At 43.9% G+C, this 19251-nt stretch overlaps 1 protein-coding gene across 2 annotated transcripts in view; it reads right to left on the bottom strand.

Annotated features, from left to right (window-relative positions):
- The window catches only part of ADAMTS6 (ADAM metallopeptidase with thrombospondin type 1 motif 6), a 309424-nt gene that overhangs the window by 154982 nt on the left and 135191 nt on the right, over nucleotides 1-19251 (bottom strand). The gene's annotated exons all lie outside the window — the stretch shown is intronic.

Here is a 19251-nt window from a genome sequence, read left to right as displayed (position 1 = left end):
TAATAACAGACAAAGATTTAAGAGGGCCCTGCTTGCATTCTATAGGGAAATAGGTATTGATTTTTAAGGATAAGTGCTACATATTGCATATTGTTTCAGTCAGGTTGCAGAGGTTCTCAGTGGGCTGTATGATCCAGTCACACAGTAATGTTTGCCTATTGTCAGGATTATGTGAAAGTGAATTATGTTGGTGGTTCTGGAATTTGATAAGCTTGCCAGAAGATGTTCATTTTCAAGGAACGCTTCAAGGTTTGGAGGCTAGAGTAAAGTTTTACTGTGCGTGGGAGGGCATTTCACAGAGTGGATGCAGCCCTAAAAAAAAAGTCCTGTAACTGTGAATCGGAGCAGAATATTAGTGTGTATAAGAGACGCAGAACTTGTTCAGAGTGAAGACGTAGAACTAAGAGATATTTTGAGATAAGCGAAGACATATATGTTGGTGTAGTTTAGTTAATAGCCTTATGTTTAAGTAGAAGTATTTTATATTGAATAGCATACAGGTAACCAATGGAGGGACTGAGCGAGCAGAGCAGCAGACGAATGTCTAGCGAGGAAGATCAGCCTCACAATTGCATTGAAAATGGATTGGAGTGGTGAGAGTCTGTTTTGGAGAAAACCAGTAAGGAGGCTATTGTAATAACCAATGCAGGAGATAATAATTGCATGAATTTAGAGTTTTTGCATTGTCTTGTGTAAGATATGGGTGTATTCTGGATGTTTATTAGATGTGTGCAACAGGCTTTGGAAACCAATTGAACATGGGGAACAAAAGACAGTTCAGAGTCAAAGACAGCTAGGCACCAAGCTTGTGAGGTAGGGTTGATTGTCGAGTTATCAACAGTGATAGAGATATCAGGTTGGTAAGTAATATTAGCCGGTGGAAATATTATTAATTCTGATTTGGAAAGATTAAGTTTAAGGTGTTAAGATGACATTCATGATGAAATGGCAGAAAGACATTCAGCAACATGGACCAATACAGGTTGCAAATCTGGAGGATTGGTAGATTTAAGTACCATCCTCATACATATGATATTGAAATCCGAAAGAGCTAATTAGTTTGCTAAGAGAGGTGGTATAGATTGAGAAAAGCAGAGGACATAGGACTGAGCCAAGCGGTACTCCAACTGATAGAGGTAGCGAAGAAGAGGTGGATTCAGAGAAACAAACACTGTAAGAGCAATTTGAGAAGTGTGATGAACACCAGGATAGGACAGTGTCCTGAAGACTTAAGGATAGTAGTGTTCGTATCAGAAGAAAGTGGTCAACAGTGTCATATGCAGCCGAGAGATCTAGAAGAATAATAATTAGTAGTGAGTAATGGCCTTTAGATTTAGTAGTTTGGAGGGACATGGGAGATGGGACGGTAATTTGAGAGAGATAGGGTCAGAATTCTTTTTCTTTTTTTTCAGAGGAGTAATCACTGCATGTTTGAATAATTTTAGCCGTTACCCTTCATTGTTAACAAGTTACCACTTAAAGCTCCACAACCTATTAAAAATACTCTGAAGTGATATTTAATACATATAATGAAACTTCTCATTGTTATCCAACATCCTTATAGTATACAGCACAGTATGTATATGCCCTATTAACAACAGCACAGTGACTAGGTAAAAAGACATTGAAAAATAGTCAATAAAATGCCTAAAGTTCTATCATGTTTCCTTTGACTTGTATCGTGGTACTCCTGAATACAGCACATTTTTCTGCTAACTCTGACATTGCATATCAAAAAATGTATCTGTGATGACTATGCATGCCTACATCCAGGTCTGCCACTTTGAAGACTACAGACAATTTTACATTCTCGGTCATTCTAGGAAACAACATAACCTTAAATAAAAGTTAACTAAGGACAATCTGATTTAATCGGTTTAGAATATTGCTTCCTGAGAAAAATTATCTTTGAAAATTAAAGTGTTTTGTCGCTGACGCACTGAGAAAAATGCTTTCACTTGGCATCATCCCTCCATAAACCAAGGTGCGCATGGAGAAAGCTGAACAGGTGCTTGGCTTTAAAACAGGATGTACTACAACGCCAAAGATGGTTATGCATTGTGAAGTTTTTGCTTTTCATAAATAAAGACCAATGTTGGCAGAGGGAATCTTGCTGAAGCGCAACAGGCATAATCACTAGAGATGTGCGGTATGGATTTGACTCGGTTTGTTCAGAACTGGAACCGAGGTAAAACGCCATCTTTCCACCATGGGACATCCAAGTTTTGCTTCAGTTTCAGATCTGAACTTGCGGATAAGTTGGTTGAAATAACAGAGTCAAATCAAAACCGCTCATTTTAATCATAGTCTGGACCAGAGGTGCAATGCATCACTTACCTTTCATAAGTTATAGCAGTTGCTGAAACATAAAAACACACAGTGGTGGTACTACCCTGGGCGCAGGGGATGTGGCCGAGGCTCCTGTACCCCCCCAGGCACCTACAGCTCTCCCTGACATGCCCTCATTCTGCACGGAGTCCTTTTCTGAGCGGCACACATGTAGTTGGCGCACTCACCAGAGGCGCAAGATCATTAGAGGGTCCCTTTGCGTTCCTTTCAGCGCAGAGTGGCTGCCCAGGGGGATACAATGATATCACTGGGCCCCTACTTAGGTTTGCTATAGGGCCTGGCAATAGACTGTTCCACCCCTGTAACCACAAAAATGTCCAGCAAGTTCCCATCCATAGCTTTAATAGTTGGTGGAAAGAAATCGGACAACCCAGCTGTACAAAAAAAGGAATAACTTCTGATAATAATATTAAGTTCATTACCGGAAATAGTTGTTATAAGCAGGCAATGTTCGTTATGCTTGCTCGCACAATGTAGGCATTGACCAGATGAAAAAACAAAATATTACTATCAGGATCCAATCAATGGATACATGTGTGGCAATTAGATTTCCAATCATGCAAGATGAGATTTATAAAGAGAAAATAGAAAAGGAAAAGGGTGCAGTGAGACCATTCAAAGGGATTATTAATCCCTATGGCAAATGCTTTTTGTTTTTCACACTGGAATTTAAGTTAAAATCAGTATTTTTAGAACATAGAACATTCAAAGTGTGAAGCATTTGGTGTGTTTGCCATTAGGATTACGGATATTGGTGACTGAATTTTTTCTCGGCTGTCTTAAATGCACTTTTTGTCCCTGTAGAACGGACCACGGGCAAATTAATATGTTTGTGCAAGACCTTTTATTTCTCTCATTATATCTGCTCAGAATCAGCTACTGCGCCACTTGCAAAGTCAATAAAGTAACAGTCACCAGCGATTAATTGTGGCCACAAAAGAGCAAGCAAATAATAAAACGAAATTAAGCATTATAGCCTACTAATTTTTTGGAATGATTTCAGCAATAAAATAAAAAAATTACGTTTAGGAAACTGCATTTTCCTACTGCTGACATCCAATATATTTTGTAATATGAACTATATACAAGTATGAAATAGGTTCTATATTTTTAGGTTTCTTATTAATACTGTAGCAAGATATTTCAGCCTACATCACTTTACGAAAGGTGTTGTCTAATCTCCCTAATTGAAAGAAAAAGTGTTTATAGTTTTATATAGTTGCTTTGAAGTTTTAAAAAAGTAATTATGATGCCTGATTAAAACGTAAAACTTGATTATTTGACTTTTCCAGACAAAACAGAATCCTTTGAGTCATAACATCCTGTCACTCTGTTGCACCAAGAAGCCAGACAACCATAAATGCTTCAGACGCAATGGAGATTATATCTGTGTGCCCACATTACAGATTCTTGCAGTAAACATATAATTATCATTGGGTACACCACATCCTCTTGTGTCCAGACTGTCATGTCATGGTGCACTAAGCAACTAAAGTGAGAAAGGGTATCTGTCTGTGTGATGTATAATATGCAGCCGGGGCACTTCCCACATTACAGGTGTCGCTGACAAATTCCACACAGATGCCAAGGTTCTATGAAGAATTACAGTTCATTAGCTAACATATTGTGGGACAATTCTAAAACCTGTACTAGACGGCAAACATGCTGTGAACTACAGCGGCAAATCAGACAGCCACTTTCATTTTCTAAAATGATCTAGAAAATGACAGCTAGAATCTGACTGGTTGCTAAAGATGCAGTTTCCAGTTGTCTTCAATTATCTTTATTTCCAAATATTTAACAACAACAAAAAAACACAACACTATTTATATCATATCGATGGCAAATCAGTCATTATAGCAGTGGTTCACAAACTTTTTTGAATCACGGCGCCCTAGTGCATCAGAATTGTTTTCACCGCACCCCTAGGCTAAAAGTTTGTTATTGAGAAATTCAGAAAAAAAATGTAGTGAAGTAGTAAAGTGAAGTCAATTCTGCTGACCTCTCACCCTTATAGTAGGTGACAGGTTTGCACTTCTGTTTGTCCACATATTTATGTTACATTGACCATAAATAATTTGATTTGGTGCTGGACCACCAACCTGAGGCACCCCTGCAAGTGTCCAGAGGCACCCCAGGGTGCCGCGGCGAACAGTTTGGGAACTACTGCATTATAGAGCACAATGGTATCATGTTTTGACCTTGTTTTAACCTACAGGCTGTCGCAGGTGACTGGTCTCCTTTAATCAATTACTGCCAACCCACCACTGTGATTAGTGTATAGTGCCAGTTATGTACCAGAGGTCGGGTAATCTTGACACATCACTTATTGAATAGCACACTAATTACCAGAGTGTTAGAAGCTGTCTGCTGGTAAGAAGGCTTTCGTTTTACTGAGTAGATGGCTTCCATTGCTTTAAAAGGTGTTTGCGCTGCCTGCTCACTGACCATTGTGCAGAGAGGTCCAGATCAGCTACTGGTCATTTTTATCCACCAGTCACAGTGCTGGGAGCCGTCTACTTCATATGTTGGCTTCCCAAAATAGAATAGATTTTTGTTTAGTCCACCACGACATGACAGTACAGCATTGGTGACAGCATAGGATCAGGAGAAGGGTATTTGCTCCATATTGGTCTTGCTTTGTGTGATCCAAAGTTCTGGGTTCTGAATCATGCTACTTCCAAAGATTCAAGGAGGTCCTCATTATCAAGCAACCAGAGATTTAGGGTGTCTACAATGTAAAGCTACAAGAGATTTGTAGGAGGTGGGGGGGGCAACACTGTTCCCCCTGCACTAACCAAACTCCAACCCAATTAAGCTCAAAAGTATATTATTTTAGTAACACTCTGATCAATGGAGTAGAGTCTGAACAAAGCAACAACAAAAAAAAAAAATATATATATATATATATATATATATCTTCATATAGTCAAAGAACATACCAGGCTAGATTCTAACAAGGTTATTTGAGATTTTGCTAAAGACCAGAACACAGAGCCCTGAACTGCACTTAAGGAACGTGTCAGTCCTTTAGGAATTTGGAAGGCATTTTATTGTATCAGGAGTCTTTAAAGCAATATTTCATCTTAGCCAAAATAATTTACTCTTAAGATTAACACTGACGAATTTGTGTATGCATGTGTTTTCTCTCTCCTGGCTTTTGCAGACAAGCCATTCCCTTCACCCCAGAACACTCAAATGACATCACAAAAGAATTTTCAACTCGTACAGTACAATGTGCATTGTACAAAGGGTGTTTTTTCCATTAAGATTAATAGGGGAGATTTATCAAGCAGTGTAAATAGTGCAAAGTGTGCCAGTGGAGAAGTTGCCCAAAGCAACCAATCAGCACCTATCATTTTATAGAATGTACTTGATGAATGCTACCTGAAAGCTGATTGGTTGATATGGGCAACTTCTCCAATTGTTCACGCCTCCGCTCTTTATACTGCTGGATACATCTCCCCCTATGATTTAAAACACAATACATTATTCATAACGAAATACTGTGTGGTACATGAGTGCAACAATTAAAGTTACCTAGTAATAAACAAACTAGCAACATTCTAATGACATTTACTGTATGAAAAGTGGTGCATAAAACGACGCTGTAACGCATACGGATGTGTCCTCATACACATTGCCTCAGTACGCCGTGTGGCGCGAGGCGCCTGTTGCAAGTGAGCTGCGCTGAACTGTGTAGTGTTTTTGCTCAAATATGTGCCTTAGTCACAACACGATGCAGCAAAATCGCTTCTCGAGACGGCAGTGATTAATTTGATATGCGTCACTTGAGTCTGAATATGTGCAATGGACTTGGCGTGAACAAAAGCCGTGGCATCGTAGCACTTTATCTAGATTCAGACTCAGCGTTTCTGTCGCATCGCAACTAAGACGATCATTACAGCCAAATAGGCGCTCGGCGCAAGACGAGATGCACGGCACCTGGTGAGCCGAGAAGAGCTGTATGGCGTGACTGCTGCAAATATGAGGACACATCTGTAGCAGCTGTTTACTGGACAAATTACAATCTCATTTGTTGCTGTGTGTAAATGGCACATTAAATTGGCACTAGCATGTTTCCTTATCCCATATGCTTTAGGGCTTTGTGATGTCTGTAGCTGTGGTTTTTTCCTGCGGGTTCAAAATTCTGTTGAGGTTCTAGGCTGTGAACGTAAGCAAATTGGCATCTAATTACATGTCTCAGCCATGTTATAAAGATTAGTGCATCCTCCAACTGCATTGAAATACAGCAAACCAGTGCCAGATTAACAATGGGATGGATGGGACTACAGCCCCAGGCCTCCACATAAAAATAGGCCCTTCATTATGACAGAATAATGATGACCAGCCAAGTACTAAAATTGTATATCTATTTTTCTTACAAAATTATGCCATATTTCGACTTTTGCATACTTAGGGAGACATTGGGGATGATAGTGTAGGAATGTACACGCCCACATGGCACTGGCCACACCCACACATCAATGGCCACACCCACATCACTGGTCGCAGCACCTCTGCTTCTCACAATAGGCCCACGTTCATTTTCTGCCCCAGTCCCGTGTGGCCCTTATTCTGGCCCTGCAGCAAACGCACATTATAAATATAGTTAGCAGAAATCCTCACCTTAGAGCAAATTGTACGCGCTGTCTTTCTCCTGGAATCCAGCTTGGTTCAGCCTCATTATTGGCTTTTGTTAATAATGAGATGGAGGGCCCATCGGTAATTAAAAAATGAGTCCTGAGCATTTAAAGTTCTGGTCCAAATAAAAAGTCCTTCTCCAGATAAGAAAGGGCGCTGCTAAGAATGCTCCATCCCCACCAATTCCCTCATTTCAACAATCTCAGGTTTCAAAACTAAACCTTATTTCTGCACAACTTTGATGTGTGCCTACAGAAGTCTCCATTTACACTGTGACCAGTGTGCCTGGACCGCGCAAAGCGTCTTTTTTGCTCAAAATGTGCATCTTATTCGCATTAGTAAAATGGGTTGGGTTTGATCAGAATACTGACAGATTTCTGTAAGTATGAAAACCCCTATCTTAACCCTCCTCCTAACCCTAACCCTCCCGTCCCGCAGCCTAACCCTCCAGTCCCACAGCCTAACCCTAACCCTCCCGCAGGCTAACCCTATCCCTCCCATCACGCAGCCTAACCCTAACCCTCCCGCAGGCTAACCCTATCCCTCCCGTCCCGCAGCCTAACCCTCCAGTCCCACAGCCTATCCCTAACCCTCCCGTCCCGCAGCCTAACCCTCCAGTCCCACAGCCTAACCCTAACCCTCCCGCAGGCTAACCCAATCCCTCCCATCACGCAGCCTAACCCTAACCCTCCCCAACCCGTCCTGCAGGTTAACCCTAACCCCCCCGTCCTGTAGGCTAACCCTAACCCTCCTGTCCCGCAGGCTAACCCTAACCCTCCCGTCCTGTAGGCTAACCCTAACCCTCCTGTCCCGCAGGCTAACCCTAACCCTCCTGTCCCGCAGCCTAACCCTCCCGTCCCACAGACTAACCCTCCTGTCCCGCAGCCCAACCCTAACCCTCCCGTCCCGCAGGCTAACCCTAACCCTCCCGTCCCGCTGCCTAACCCTAACCCTCCCGTCCCACAGACTAACCCTCCTGTCCCGCAGCCCAACCCTAACCCTCCTGTCCCGCAGGCTAACCCTAACCCTCCCGTCCTGTAGGCTAACCCTAACCCGCCTGTCCCGCAGACTAACCCTCCCGTCCCACAGACTAACCCTAACCCTCCCGTCCCGCTGCCTAACCCTAACCCTGAAGCTGGGTACACATTAGACGATGTGCAAACGTTGTGTTTGTCATCCCAATTTCCCTTGAACTCCCAGACAAACGATATAGTGCATACACACTGTGCAATCTTCCAAATGACCGAACGATATATCGTGTGTCGCTCAGTTGTTTCATCGTTAACTATATAATGTTAACATATTGCCTGGTCGTCCGGTAGTGCGTACACACTGCATGATTTGCGGAAAATCATTGATGATATCCTCAGATTGAGCAGCATGTACGGCAGATCTGAAGACCCAGTGGGAGCGCGCATAGTGCGTACACACTTGGCCGATTTGAATGAATTGTCGTTCCCATCCGTCGGAAAAAGACAAAAAATCGTCTAGTGTGTACCCAGCTTTAGTCTCCCCCTGACCCTAATACTTATCTTTGCAATCTGTCGGGATTCTTACAGTCGGGATGCCTCTGTCGGTATTGGGACTGTCGGCATCCTTACTGTCGGGATACTGAATACATCCCATTACAACAAACTGCATTGCTAGGGTACACTGACCACTGGGGCTTGTCATATTTGTAGATCTGTGTGCGACTGAGTCTGAGGGGTATATTTACTAAAGTGCGGGTTTTTAGAAGTGGAGATGTTGCCCATAGCAACCAATCATATTCTAGCTATGAGCTTCTAGAAGGTGCTAGATAAATGCTAAGTAGAATCTGATTGGTTGCTATGGGTAACATTTCCATTTCTAAAAACCCGCATTTTAGTAAGTATACCCCTGAATCTGTGTAAAAATGTGTAAAAATGGCTCCTATGTGAGCAGCCGCGGCTTTTCCTCATTCCAAGTTCCGATGTGTTTCATCTGCAACTTTGTACGAGTGCAATGCCAATTCCTGTGCGCAGCCTGACCTCTATAGTACACTGTAGGTGGCTTTTCACGTGTGACTAATGCACAAAATGTAAATCAAAATATGGTATGTTACACGTCCCATGCTGTATGGCATAAAGACGCTCAGTGTATGAGGACACATCTGTACCAGCAACTGCTACCTTTGCTCTATGGAGCCTTCTGCTTCCCAGCTTGGCAAACCTATGAGTTCTGGGCCTGATTCACTACGGATCGCAATACTGCGTACGCACACAGTTCAACTGCGATAGCAAGCCAAACCGCTGCGATTGCAATGCAATCTCAGCACCACATAAGGACGCCACTTTATGATACGCACATCCGTAATACTTAGAATAGCGAAACCATTGGTACAACCAGGTACCATCGGACCCAGGAATTTCTAACAGCCACGCACACTATGAGACCTCACACTACGTAGGACTTCCCAGTGGATAATTTATGTATGCCCCTGAAACGGCGTGCGAACGCACTGGCACACCTGCGTTCAGCTGATCACACCCCCGTCACCACCCACAAACAGCACTTCCTGTCAATCACTCTGCGATGGGTCTGCGTTGCTTCTGCGATCCCAGTCCCAATCGCAGAGGGTGGCTCACACATTACGATGCATATGTATGCACAGAACGTAACAATAAGCCAATTGCGTTCGTATAAGCAGCTACGATTCAAGCTGAATCAGGCCCTCTGCTGGAAATCTAAGGACAAACATAAATCGAGACGCACGTCCACCTAAATATTTATTTCTCCTCCGAGAACATATAAATATGGATTTTATTTTCATTCCTCAAATAATATTAGGATATAATGCTAATAAAAGTATAATTTGACCAAAATAGTACCTACAAGATAAAATGCATCATACAATGCTATTCCACCTAAATGCCCTTTATTACCTAAATTGGAAAAGGTGAAACCTATTAACCACTTGCCTGGCATGGTCGCATTGTTTGCAACCACCCCAGGCTGTGCGTTACCTGACATGGTCGCAAACAATGTGACCAGACAGAATGCCCCTGGGTGCCTACTGGAAGATAATCTTCTAGCAGCAGGAAATGGCAAAGGGCCAAAAAGCATCCCTGCACCCACCCTTAGGCCAAAATTTACTAAGCGGCAGGTTCTTAACCCCGGCGGTTTGGCAGCGGTTTTGCTATCTGCAGCTTTACTAAGGGCAAAACCACTTTAAAACCGCCGCAAAACCGCCGTCAAACCACATTTCAGGATAGAATAGAACAGGGCTGTCATTTAGAAACTGCTGCCAAACCCCGAGATTTAGAACAGAATAGAATCCGCCATCAAACCGCCACCAAACCGCTGGAGTTTAGAATCCGCCGCTTAGTACATTTTGCCCTTAGTGTCTGCTGTGCTGTCGATCACTGCTGATCAAGCAGCACGGCAGGACCTCCACCTGGCGGCTGCAGAGAGGAGCAGGCGTTGGGAAAATGTAAATGAACAGCCCTCAGCCCCCCGTGTATTCCCGGTGGCTGCAAAGAAGAGCAGCAACCCGGGGAAATGTAAAGCCGCGATGATCGATATTCCGATAAGCAGTCACGGCAGGACCTCCACCCGTCGGCTGCAGAGAGGAGCAAGTATATACAGACGATATATTCCGATATATCGTCAGTATATACTTTAAAAGAAAACCATCGATATTAATTCTATGGGTTTCAAAAATTATTTCTATATATTTTTATTTTAGAAAATCATGTTGGATACGTTTTAAATAGATGTTCTTGACCTAATTCAATCATTTAAAAAAAACATCAATTTCTAAGTGGTTAAGGGAAAAATCCCCCTTTGAGTGAATTCTGTGTTCCAGACAGATTTTGTTTTCTTCTACCTTGGATATAAGAAACTAATGTGTAATGGATTTGATTGCATCAACAGAGCAGATCCATTGTCATATCTAAGGGCCACGGGGATGAATAATTGTGCCTGGACAACGGAATTCTCTGAAGGCGGAGTTCCCAGTTAAGGCCAATCATTGACAGCGAAGGATGAAAATGTCAATGGTGTACAGTTTTAGAGGAAAAGAAAAAATTCAATGTTTGTCCACCCACAAAAAAAAAAAATCCACTGGTAACTTACTGTGGTAGAATATTAATATATGAATGGATTCAATATTGAGAAGCAGGAAGACCAGAATTACAGTAAAGGTGGTTTCCATATTGACCCATCTCCCCAAGATAGAACACGTTAGTGGACAGAGTATTTATAGAACCTTTGAGTGTATGAAGCATTCATTTAGCAGCCTGAATATTCTACCTTTTATAGTATATTTTCCTTGCAACGCTAAAGACACGATTCTCATTTAATACAAACTGAACCACATCACAGAAACAAAAACAGTTTTTCTAGGCTTCACATTTATGACATTTCAGCCTACTTAGGCAATAAATCATAATGTCTGAAACCCCAAAGAAGCATTCTGTTCACATTTACAGAACGAGAATGTTTTTATAACAGAAACAGACACGAGACATAATAATCAAATCCACCGCGTAAGTAGATAGACAGGCAAGTGGTAATTATTCGCACAAGTTAGAAAATGAATGGCTGCCTCTTTGTAAGGTGAGGATACAAGCTGCACATGCTTGGAGGTGGTCGGATGTTTTTATGCGGTAATTGTATATTCTCGGGAGGGTAAGAAATAGCCATCGTGACTGCGACCGGCAGGAGCGTGAATGGAGGCTTTCGAGAAAATATACTACTCATCTAATAGACAACTTGCTAGAACTAGAAAATGGAACAATGCTGCAATATTTTAGCTAACATGTAACAATGAAATAGAAAGGAAACACTGCGCTCTACCCCTTCTGTGTGATCACTAAATAATAAATGAATACAGGATGTGAAATTATATAAACACACTTTTAATTCCAAAAATGTGGGTGAAGTGAGTATAATGGATCAGGGTATATACATTAACAGCAAACTTGTGTTCTCATGTAAACATGTCTACACAGTTAGTTGTGATGGTAATTCTATAAAAAAAAAAGTATTTAGACTTAGAGCAACGCCATCTCATATCTACTAAGAACCATCAGCTGCGGGCAGCACAACATCGAGGAAGCTAGGACTCGCGAGACAGGACTCACGGTCACGTGACCGGGACCCGGAAGCGATCAGGAACAGACGGCGGGCGCACCGCTCAGGCCGGAGGGGGAGACCAACCACGGGCCCCTAACAGGGACCGGAGGGAGGTCACGACATCCAGAGCCAGGCACTTCCACAGCTAGATGCCCCAAGGTGAACCTTAACAAGGTGATTTGCAGGGAGCACCATAGTGGTAGAGGTAGCCACACGAGTTAGGTGTACCATAAGAACAGGCTGTAACCACCGGGCCCCCACCAGAACCAACATCAAAGAAAGAAGAGGTGCACCACAACGCCAAGGAAAGCAGGATGCCGCTCAACTAAGCAAGTGAATGTACTGTACCTCACACGAACAGATTTGAACACACAGGTGTTAGACAGAGTGACTTTTATTAAGCAGAACTTTACCTACCACTGACCAATGTTATCTCATATCGCATTGTGTAGTAGTGTACACTAATGTTGGCCATACACGGGACGATTTTTAACACTATTTTGGCAGTTTCTACAGGTTGGACAGACCTATCGTTTGAAAATAGTTGTATTTGGAGTCTCCTGCGACCCCGATGCGCATCCTCGCCGCCGTCTAGTTGGATCGCAGATCAGATGGTTTAGCAGAGAGATCTCAAATGATCGTGTACGATGTGATACACTTCTATGCATCTTATCCTATTATCTTAATGATCAATCGTACACCATTTACAACATCTGATGAATAATTTCAAGGGAAGAATTTCAAGGGAAATCGTACAACTGATCCTACCAACTTTGAATCTCACCATGTATGGGGACCTTAAGACTTTTCTATAGAATTACCATCACACCTAACTGTGTAGACATGTTTACATGAGAACACAAGTTTGCTGTTAATGTGTATACCCTGATCCATTATACTTACTTCACTCACATTTTTAGAATTAAAAGTGTGTTTATATAATTTCACATGTATTCATTTATTATTTGGTGATCATACTGAAGGGATAGAGCGCAGTGTTACCATTCTATTTCATATACTTAAGGTTAGGGCGACCTATTATCTGCAGCACAACCCGAACACTTTAGTCCGTTCCAGTGCGCAGGGCCCACCAGCATTAGTATTCTACAATGTAACAATGTGATGTGAATTAGGGCTCCAATGCTCGGGCACTGATGGGTTTGGCTACGGGATGCAGGCGCTCAGAATCAGGATGTCAGCGGATTCTGACTGGTGTCAGGATTTCAGCGGCGGCATCCTGAGCGCCAGCATCCCAAGCGCTGGGATCATAACTAAGCTTTATAGACGCAGATTAATGCGAATAGTCCTAACAAGAATGTAAGCAAATTATTTACATTCAACAATACTACTAATTGTATATACTACAGTGTTAATGCTCGGCACATTATAATGACGTGCTATGGGCAGACTCATTACGTGTATGATACTTTGGAAACACACTTTTAAGACTTTTTTTTTTCAAGGCCCTGATTCAGAGCCGGATGCTCTGACAGAGCGCTTGCTCTGAATCAGGGAGTCTTTTTTTTTTTTTATGGAGCGGCCTCCTGGCCGCTCGCATTGCTGTGGGTTACCACCCCCCCAGCCCGCCCACCAAAGGGGGCGTGCTGTCACTCAACATCGACAGCACGCCCCCTCTGGTGCGAGACCCGGAGCGACGGATAGCCCGTCGCTATCCGGGTCTCGCGCATGCGCATGACGGAGCCGGTTCCGTCGTGCGCAAGCGCTCTGGGCCACCAGTGACCTGGTTGCGAGCGCTCAGCAAAGTTTTGTCTTCAGAGTTATTTATAAATGTAGAATCCCCATTTGTAATGGACCTTTGAACGGTATTATCTAGACCCACTAGAAGAGTATTAACTATTTCATAAAGCTTTGTGCTTCAATGGTATAGTTCTACATGAATGTGGCTTTGTAAGCCAGGGCAGGCGAAACACAGTAAGTGCGGTAGATGGGGCAGGAAAGCTCCATGCAACCCCTCCTCTTTTGAATATGTGCTGTGAAGCTCCGAATATGGCTTCACTCCTCATTTGCTGACCCTGTGTCGGGGGCACTCAACAACCCACAACTTGGGCCTCATGGAATGGGTTAGAAATCCCGGCAGTCGGGATGCCTGCTGTCAATATACCGACAGTGGCATCCCAATGCACAGGGTCCCAACAAGAGTCCAGTAAGTATACTGTACCTACCCTCCCCCCTTCTCCCCCTAACCCTCTGTTCCTACATCCTAACACTAAAATAACAACCCTCCCCCCTTGGTGCCTAAACCTAACCCGCCCTCCTTAGTGCCTAAACCTAACCACCCCCCCCCCCACCCCCACCCCAGTGGTGCCTAACCCTAACCCAACCTCGGGGGTACTTAACCCTAACCTCCCCCTCCCCTAGCCTAACCTCCATCTCCCCATCCCCATGACGGCTAAACCTAACCCTCCCCCCCGTGGCTAAGTCCTAACCTGCTAAACTTACGTTTGGCGTCCCGGCTGTCGGGATTCAAGCATCGGCATTTTGTCTACTGTCAGTATTCCGGCGCCTGTCTTCTGGCCGGGTACTGGCATTCTGGCACGGGATTTAGTCAGCCGGGATGCTAGGTGTAGGTATATTAACTACATCCCGGCCCGGATGTTAGCCACTTGTGTGCATGAGCAGGGACATTTGTTTTTCAAACACTGAGAACTTTATTGAGTTAAGTAAATGGAGTCTTACCCAGTGCATCAGAAGTGCACATACATTTTTTTTTTTTTTATTTGCATTCATGCATTTATTTGCCTGCAAGTACTGTACCTGCTCCACCTTTCTTCAGTCAGTGTTGCACATACAGTAATGTGTGTAATACCTAGCTATTATTGTAAGTATTTTTGATTTAGACAAGATCTAAGAGTGTAAACTTTCACGAGCAGGGCCCTCTGAACCTCATGTCTCATGCCTGACCACTCACGTTTAGCCACTGTCTTTGAACATAATCTGAATAGTATGATACTTGCCCTGAGAATTTACACATGCCATGTCTTGATGCCCAACTGTCCTGACATAACTTGCATCTTTTGCTTTACTTGTTTTATTCTGGTTGTTTCCTTATCTCTCTGGGGCTGCGGGACTTGTGGCACATTATAAATAAACTTTGTTGATTTGTAAGGCACTGAAGTGCTACGCAGTTACCGGACATAGGGGAAAACAGAGCATGCCTAAAATAGGGACTTGCAAACAGCAGGACTGACAGGATATCTGGTTGGGGCATGACTATACCTTCTCCTGGTGTATATAACTATGGTACTCGTTGGGGGACGAAGTCTCAGTATTGATGGGGGCGTGGCTAGCCCACCCCTGCCCTCCCCGGGCCCTATAGAGGCTCTGGCCTGGGAAATTTAACTCAACTCCCCCATCTCTGCGCCCATGCGCACACGCTAGATAAAATAAATACAGACCCGAAAACACATACAGTATGTAAAAGGACGTTAAAGGATCCAAAGTGTTAGTTATTAACTTTTGTTTGTTTTTTTCAGAGGTTGGAGCAAGGGAGGACATAGAGGTTGATTATGAGATGGACGTAGACACAGCTGCTAACGACCCAGCCAATTCTGAGCATACCGAGATGGCCACTTGCAGCGGAGTTAGGCCCTCATTCAGAGCCGTACGCTCTGAGCAGAGCGCACGCTCTGAATGAGGGCCGGCCTCCATGAAAATGGAGCGTCCTCCTGGACGCTCGTATAGCTGTGGGTCACCACCCACAGGCTATACGAGCGTGCATTTTGATGGCCGCGATGGTCGTGACCATCGCGACCATCGAATCTGCGAGCCGGAGCCTGCGGTTGAGGTTTTCAACCGCAAGCTCCGGAGTGATTTTGGCTCTATCAGAGCCAAAATCACTCCCACTGACATCACTAGTGATGTCAGTGGGCCGGCTTCTGACGGGAGGCGTTCCCGTTTGAACGCCCCCGTCAGGGAGGCACGCCCCCGGCACGCCTACCAAAGGGGGCGTGCTGTCAATCAACATCGACAGCACGCCCCCTTTGATCAGACACAACGAGCGAAGGAAAGTCCTTCGCTCGTCGCGTCTGGCGCATGCGCACGACGGAGCTCCCTCCGTCGTGCGCATGCTCAGTCCAGAACATCGACCCACTTGCGAGCGGACAGCCGTTCGCGAGTGGGTCTGAATCAGGCCCTTAATCCGTCGCGGTGTGACTTTAGTTGAACCATCGAAACTTGCACCAGTCTTATGGCAGCTGCAATATCTCCCTCTGAACACGGCGTCCTGCGTCAGTGTTACTGGGTCTTTAGAAGCAGTCGCCAATAGCAACGCGCCGGCATCTGACTAGCCACCCCCATGTTACCTCCCAGGAATGCCCACTGAAATGCGCAGCTCTTGCTTCCAAAATCGTTCTGCGCTCCCTGCTGTAACCATCAGGATGCCTGCGCAGTGTGACTCTGAGGCAAGCACAGTCTTACAACATCGGCCAACTGGGTGCCCCATCGACACTACGTCCACCTCTGAATCAGGACTGTAATATTCAGCTGATATTTTACTAGTTATAAATAAAGGATGCTGCCTTAGTATAGCTTTGGGAGAGGGGAATGGAAATGTTATTTGCAGAGATTATTGTGCTCTGGAAGGGATCCAATCGAATCCCTCTCAGCACTCCACGCGGGCCTGTGCGTTACTCGGCGCATGTGCAGAAGGACTCCCGGATCCTAAACCTGGAAATCTTTCTACTGCAAAGGACAGCTCTTACCAGGACAGCTGTCCTGTGTGATTTTCTTCAAGATTCAAAATGTGATTCGTCTTGCATCCTGTCCATGGTCAGTTAAACCTATCATGTCCATGGTCAGTTAAACCTATCAATGTTTGTCTATGTGTGAGAGAAAAGTCATTAAGGTGCGTATCCACTTACAGGCATGGAAACGAGGGCACGATTACGACATTGTAATCATGCAGTCGTTTCACAGTCTGTGGTGTGCTTACACTGAGCGTTCAGTCGTCCAGTGTAGGCTCATCAATCATCCCCGAACATGTGCAACCTGACGCCGTCGTCAGGTAGACCAGCATGTTCGGGCGATGATAGATGTAAAAAACGACCAGCGGGCGCTTGCATCGCTGATCGTGTTCGACATATGCATGGCCGATTTGCGAGCAATTAACATACGATTGAATGATAACGATGTTGTTATCGTTCAATCGGCCTTTTTAATCGCGAAGTGGATACTCACCTTAAATTTGTCAAAGAGAAAATTGTCCCCCCACGCCCACCAACATCATACCCTTAAAATAAGATTTCTTCTGGATTTATGCTCTTCCTAAATGTTACGAGGAAATGGTAAGGGGAACCCATGTGGACTTCAAATGTTTAAACTCCAGCCATTTTGTGAGAATGCGGCCTATCAATTCACTAGGTTACTTTCTGTACCTCAGTGACCCCAATACAACCTAGTGAATTTGAAAGGCCCACTTAACAAAATCACTGCCTCACTTATGTGTATGTAAAACGTCCACACTACAGTAAGCAGCAGATCCTATGACATAACAGTTCTGAACATTTATTTTGACTATTATCACAAATCCCTTGGTGTAAAAGCTTCACACAGGGCTCTACACGCCATATTTAAATCTATAAATACCAGTCCATTATGGCTACAACCAGGAAATGTGTTATTAGATTCATTACCTGTTTACAACCATACGCACATTTCCCCAAGTAAAATAAACACAACAAACAGCAAAAGATGTCAAATTTGTGCTGAATGTTCAGTTGCCAGAGAAATATTTGCACATTTAACTCAGCAAAACAAACTCTCAGAGAAAGTTAATGGACATACCGTAAAGATTCCACTGGTAATAATCAAGTAATAATCAGTGCAATGTAGTGTAATGTTCCAACCTGACGTAAATTAATTTAACTTGTTGCAAATTATACATTTTCAGGGGGGGGGGGGTTATTTGTTTTATGTGAGGGACATTTACAATGTATACTAATTGTAACCTATATTATAAATATATTTAAAGCTGCCAAATATAATATCACACCCACTGTGTTTGCATCATGCTCCAGTTTTCACTGGACACCCGGTGGACCCTCTTACATTAACACCTCCCAACTCTGAGCTAACTACTTTCTAATTCCTGTGTGCTGTCTTCCTTTGCCATCTGATCCCATTTAGTGATTCCTTGACAGCTTCCTGTGTGGTACTCTCTTCAGTGTCAAACGTTCCCTGCAAAACGCTGAAACCTCATTTCGTAATGTACCTTTTCTTCTTTACTATAAAACAGGTCTGCTGCCCTTTACAGCTCTTTTTTTCAATGCAGCTTTGACGATGGTGCTGCAATTGTGTCAGATGTTTCAGGAGAACAATATCACAGACCCTTTAATGTGAGTGTAAAAAGACTCACATGTCACAGCCTGCTCTTCCCCCAGGAATTTCCTTGCTCTCCAGACATACGTTTCAACGGTTTCATTAATCAATCTAACGTTCAACAGCAGTATGAAGACCAGACCAAATAACATAATGCAGACTTCAGTATCTGAATATAAAATAACTGCGTCTGCAGCTGCTGATTCAAAAAAGCACCACCAGCGTACATAGAGCTTTAAAAATGACAAGTTTTCGACGAGGGAATAATGCATAGTGCAAGGGCAATTCTGGTTCCATAGCCTAGGGCAATTGATTTTCATACACTGAACAGATATTTAATAACCCAATTGTAATGTAGCAGCAGCCAACAGTGTTGTGGGAGGAGGTCTTACCTGGACCTTCTGGAACCTCTACTGGCTACACTGACAACATGGAGCACAGAGCTTTGTAAGAGCAATTGGCCAAGCGGTTCGAATCTCCTGCACTGTGTAGATACAACAAAGGTCCTAATGCTTGCCAGCTGAAAATACCCCACACAATAACAGCAAAGGCCGCCCTGGACTGTCCTTTGTTGGGATGCGGGGTCCATTGCCTCGTGGGGTTTTCTCCACATGCGTAATCATGCATCTGCCTGAAACACTTGGAATCACGACTCGTCGGACCAGATTACATAGTCATCTTGCATCCATAGACAGTAATCACGAACTCAGGCAATGCGCAAAGCCTTGTGCCATGGAGTCAGCAATGGGACCAGAGTGGGCTGTCGGCTCCTGTACCCCATAGAAGGAAGGGAACATTGCGTTCTTTGAACACTGAAGATTTTTG

The sequence above is a fragment of the Taudactylus pleione genome, unplaced genomic scaffold (assembly GCF_031769625.1).
Source record: "Taudactylus pleione unplaced genomic scaffold, aTauple2 ptg000345l, whole genome shotgun sequence".
NCBI classification, from domain to species: Eukaryota; Metazoa; Chordata; class Amphibia; order Anura; family Myobatrachidae; genus Taudactylus; species Taudactylus pleione.
This window is presented reverse-complemented; position numbering and strand designations above follow the sequence as displayed.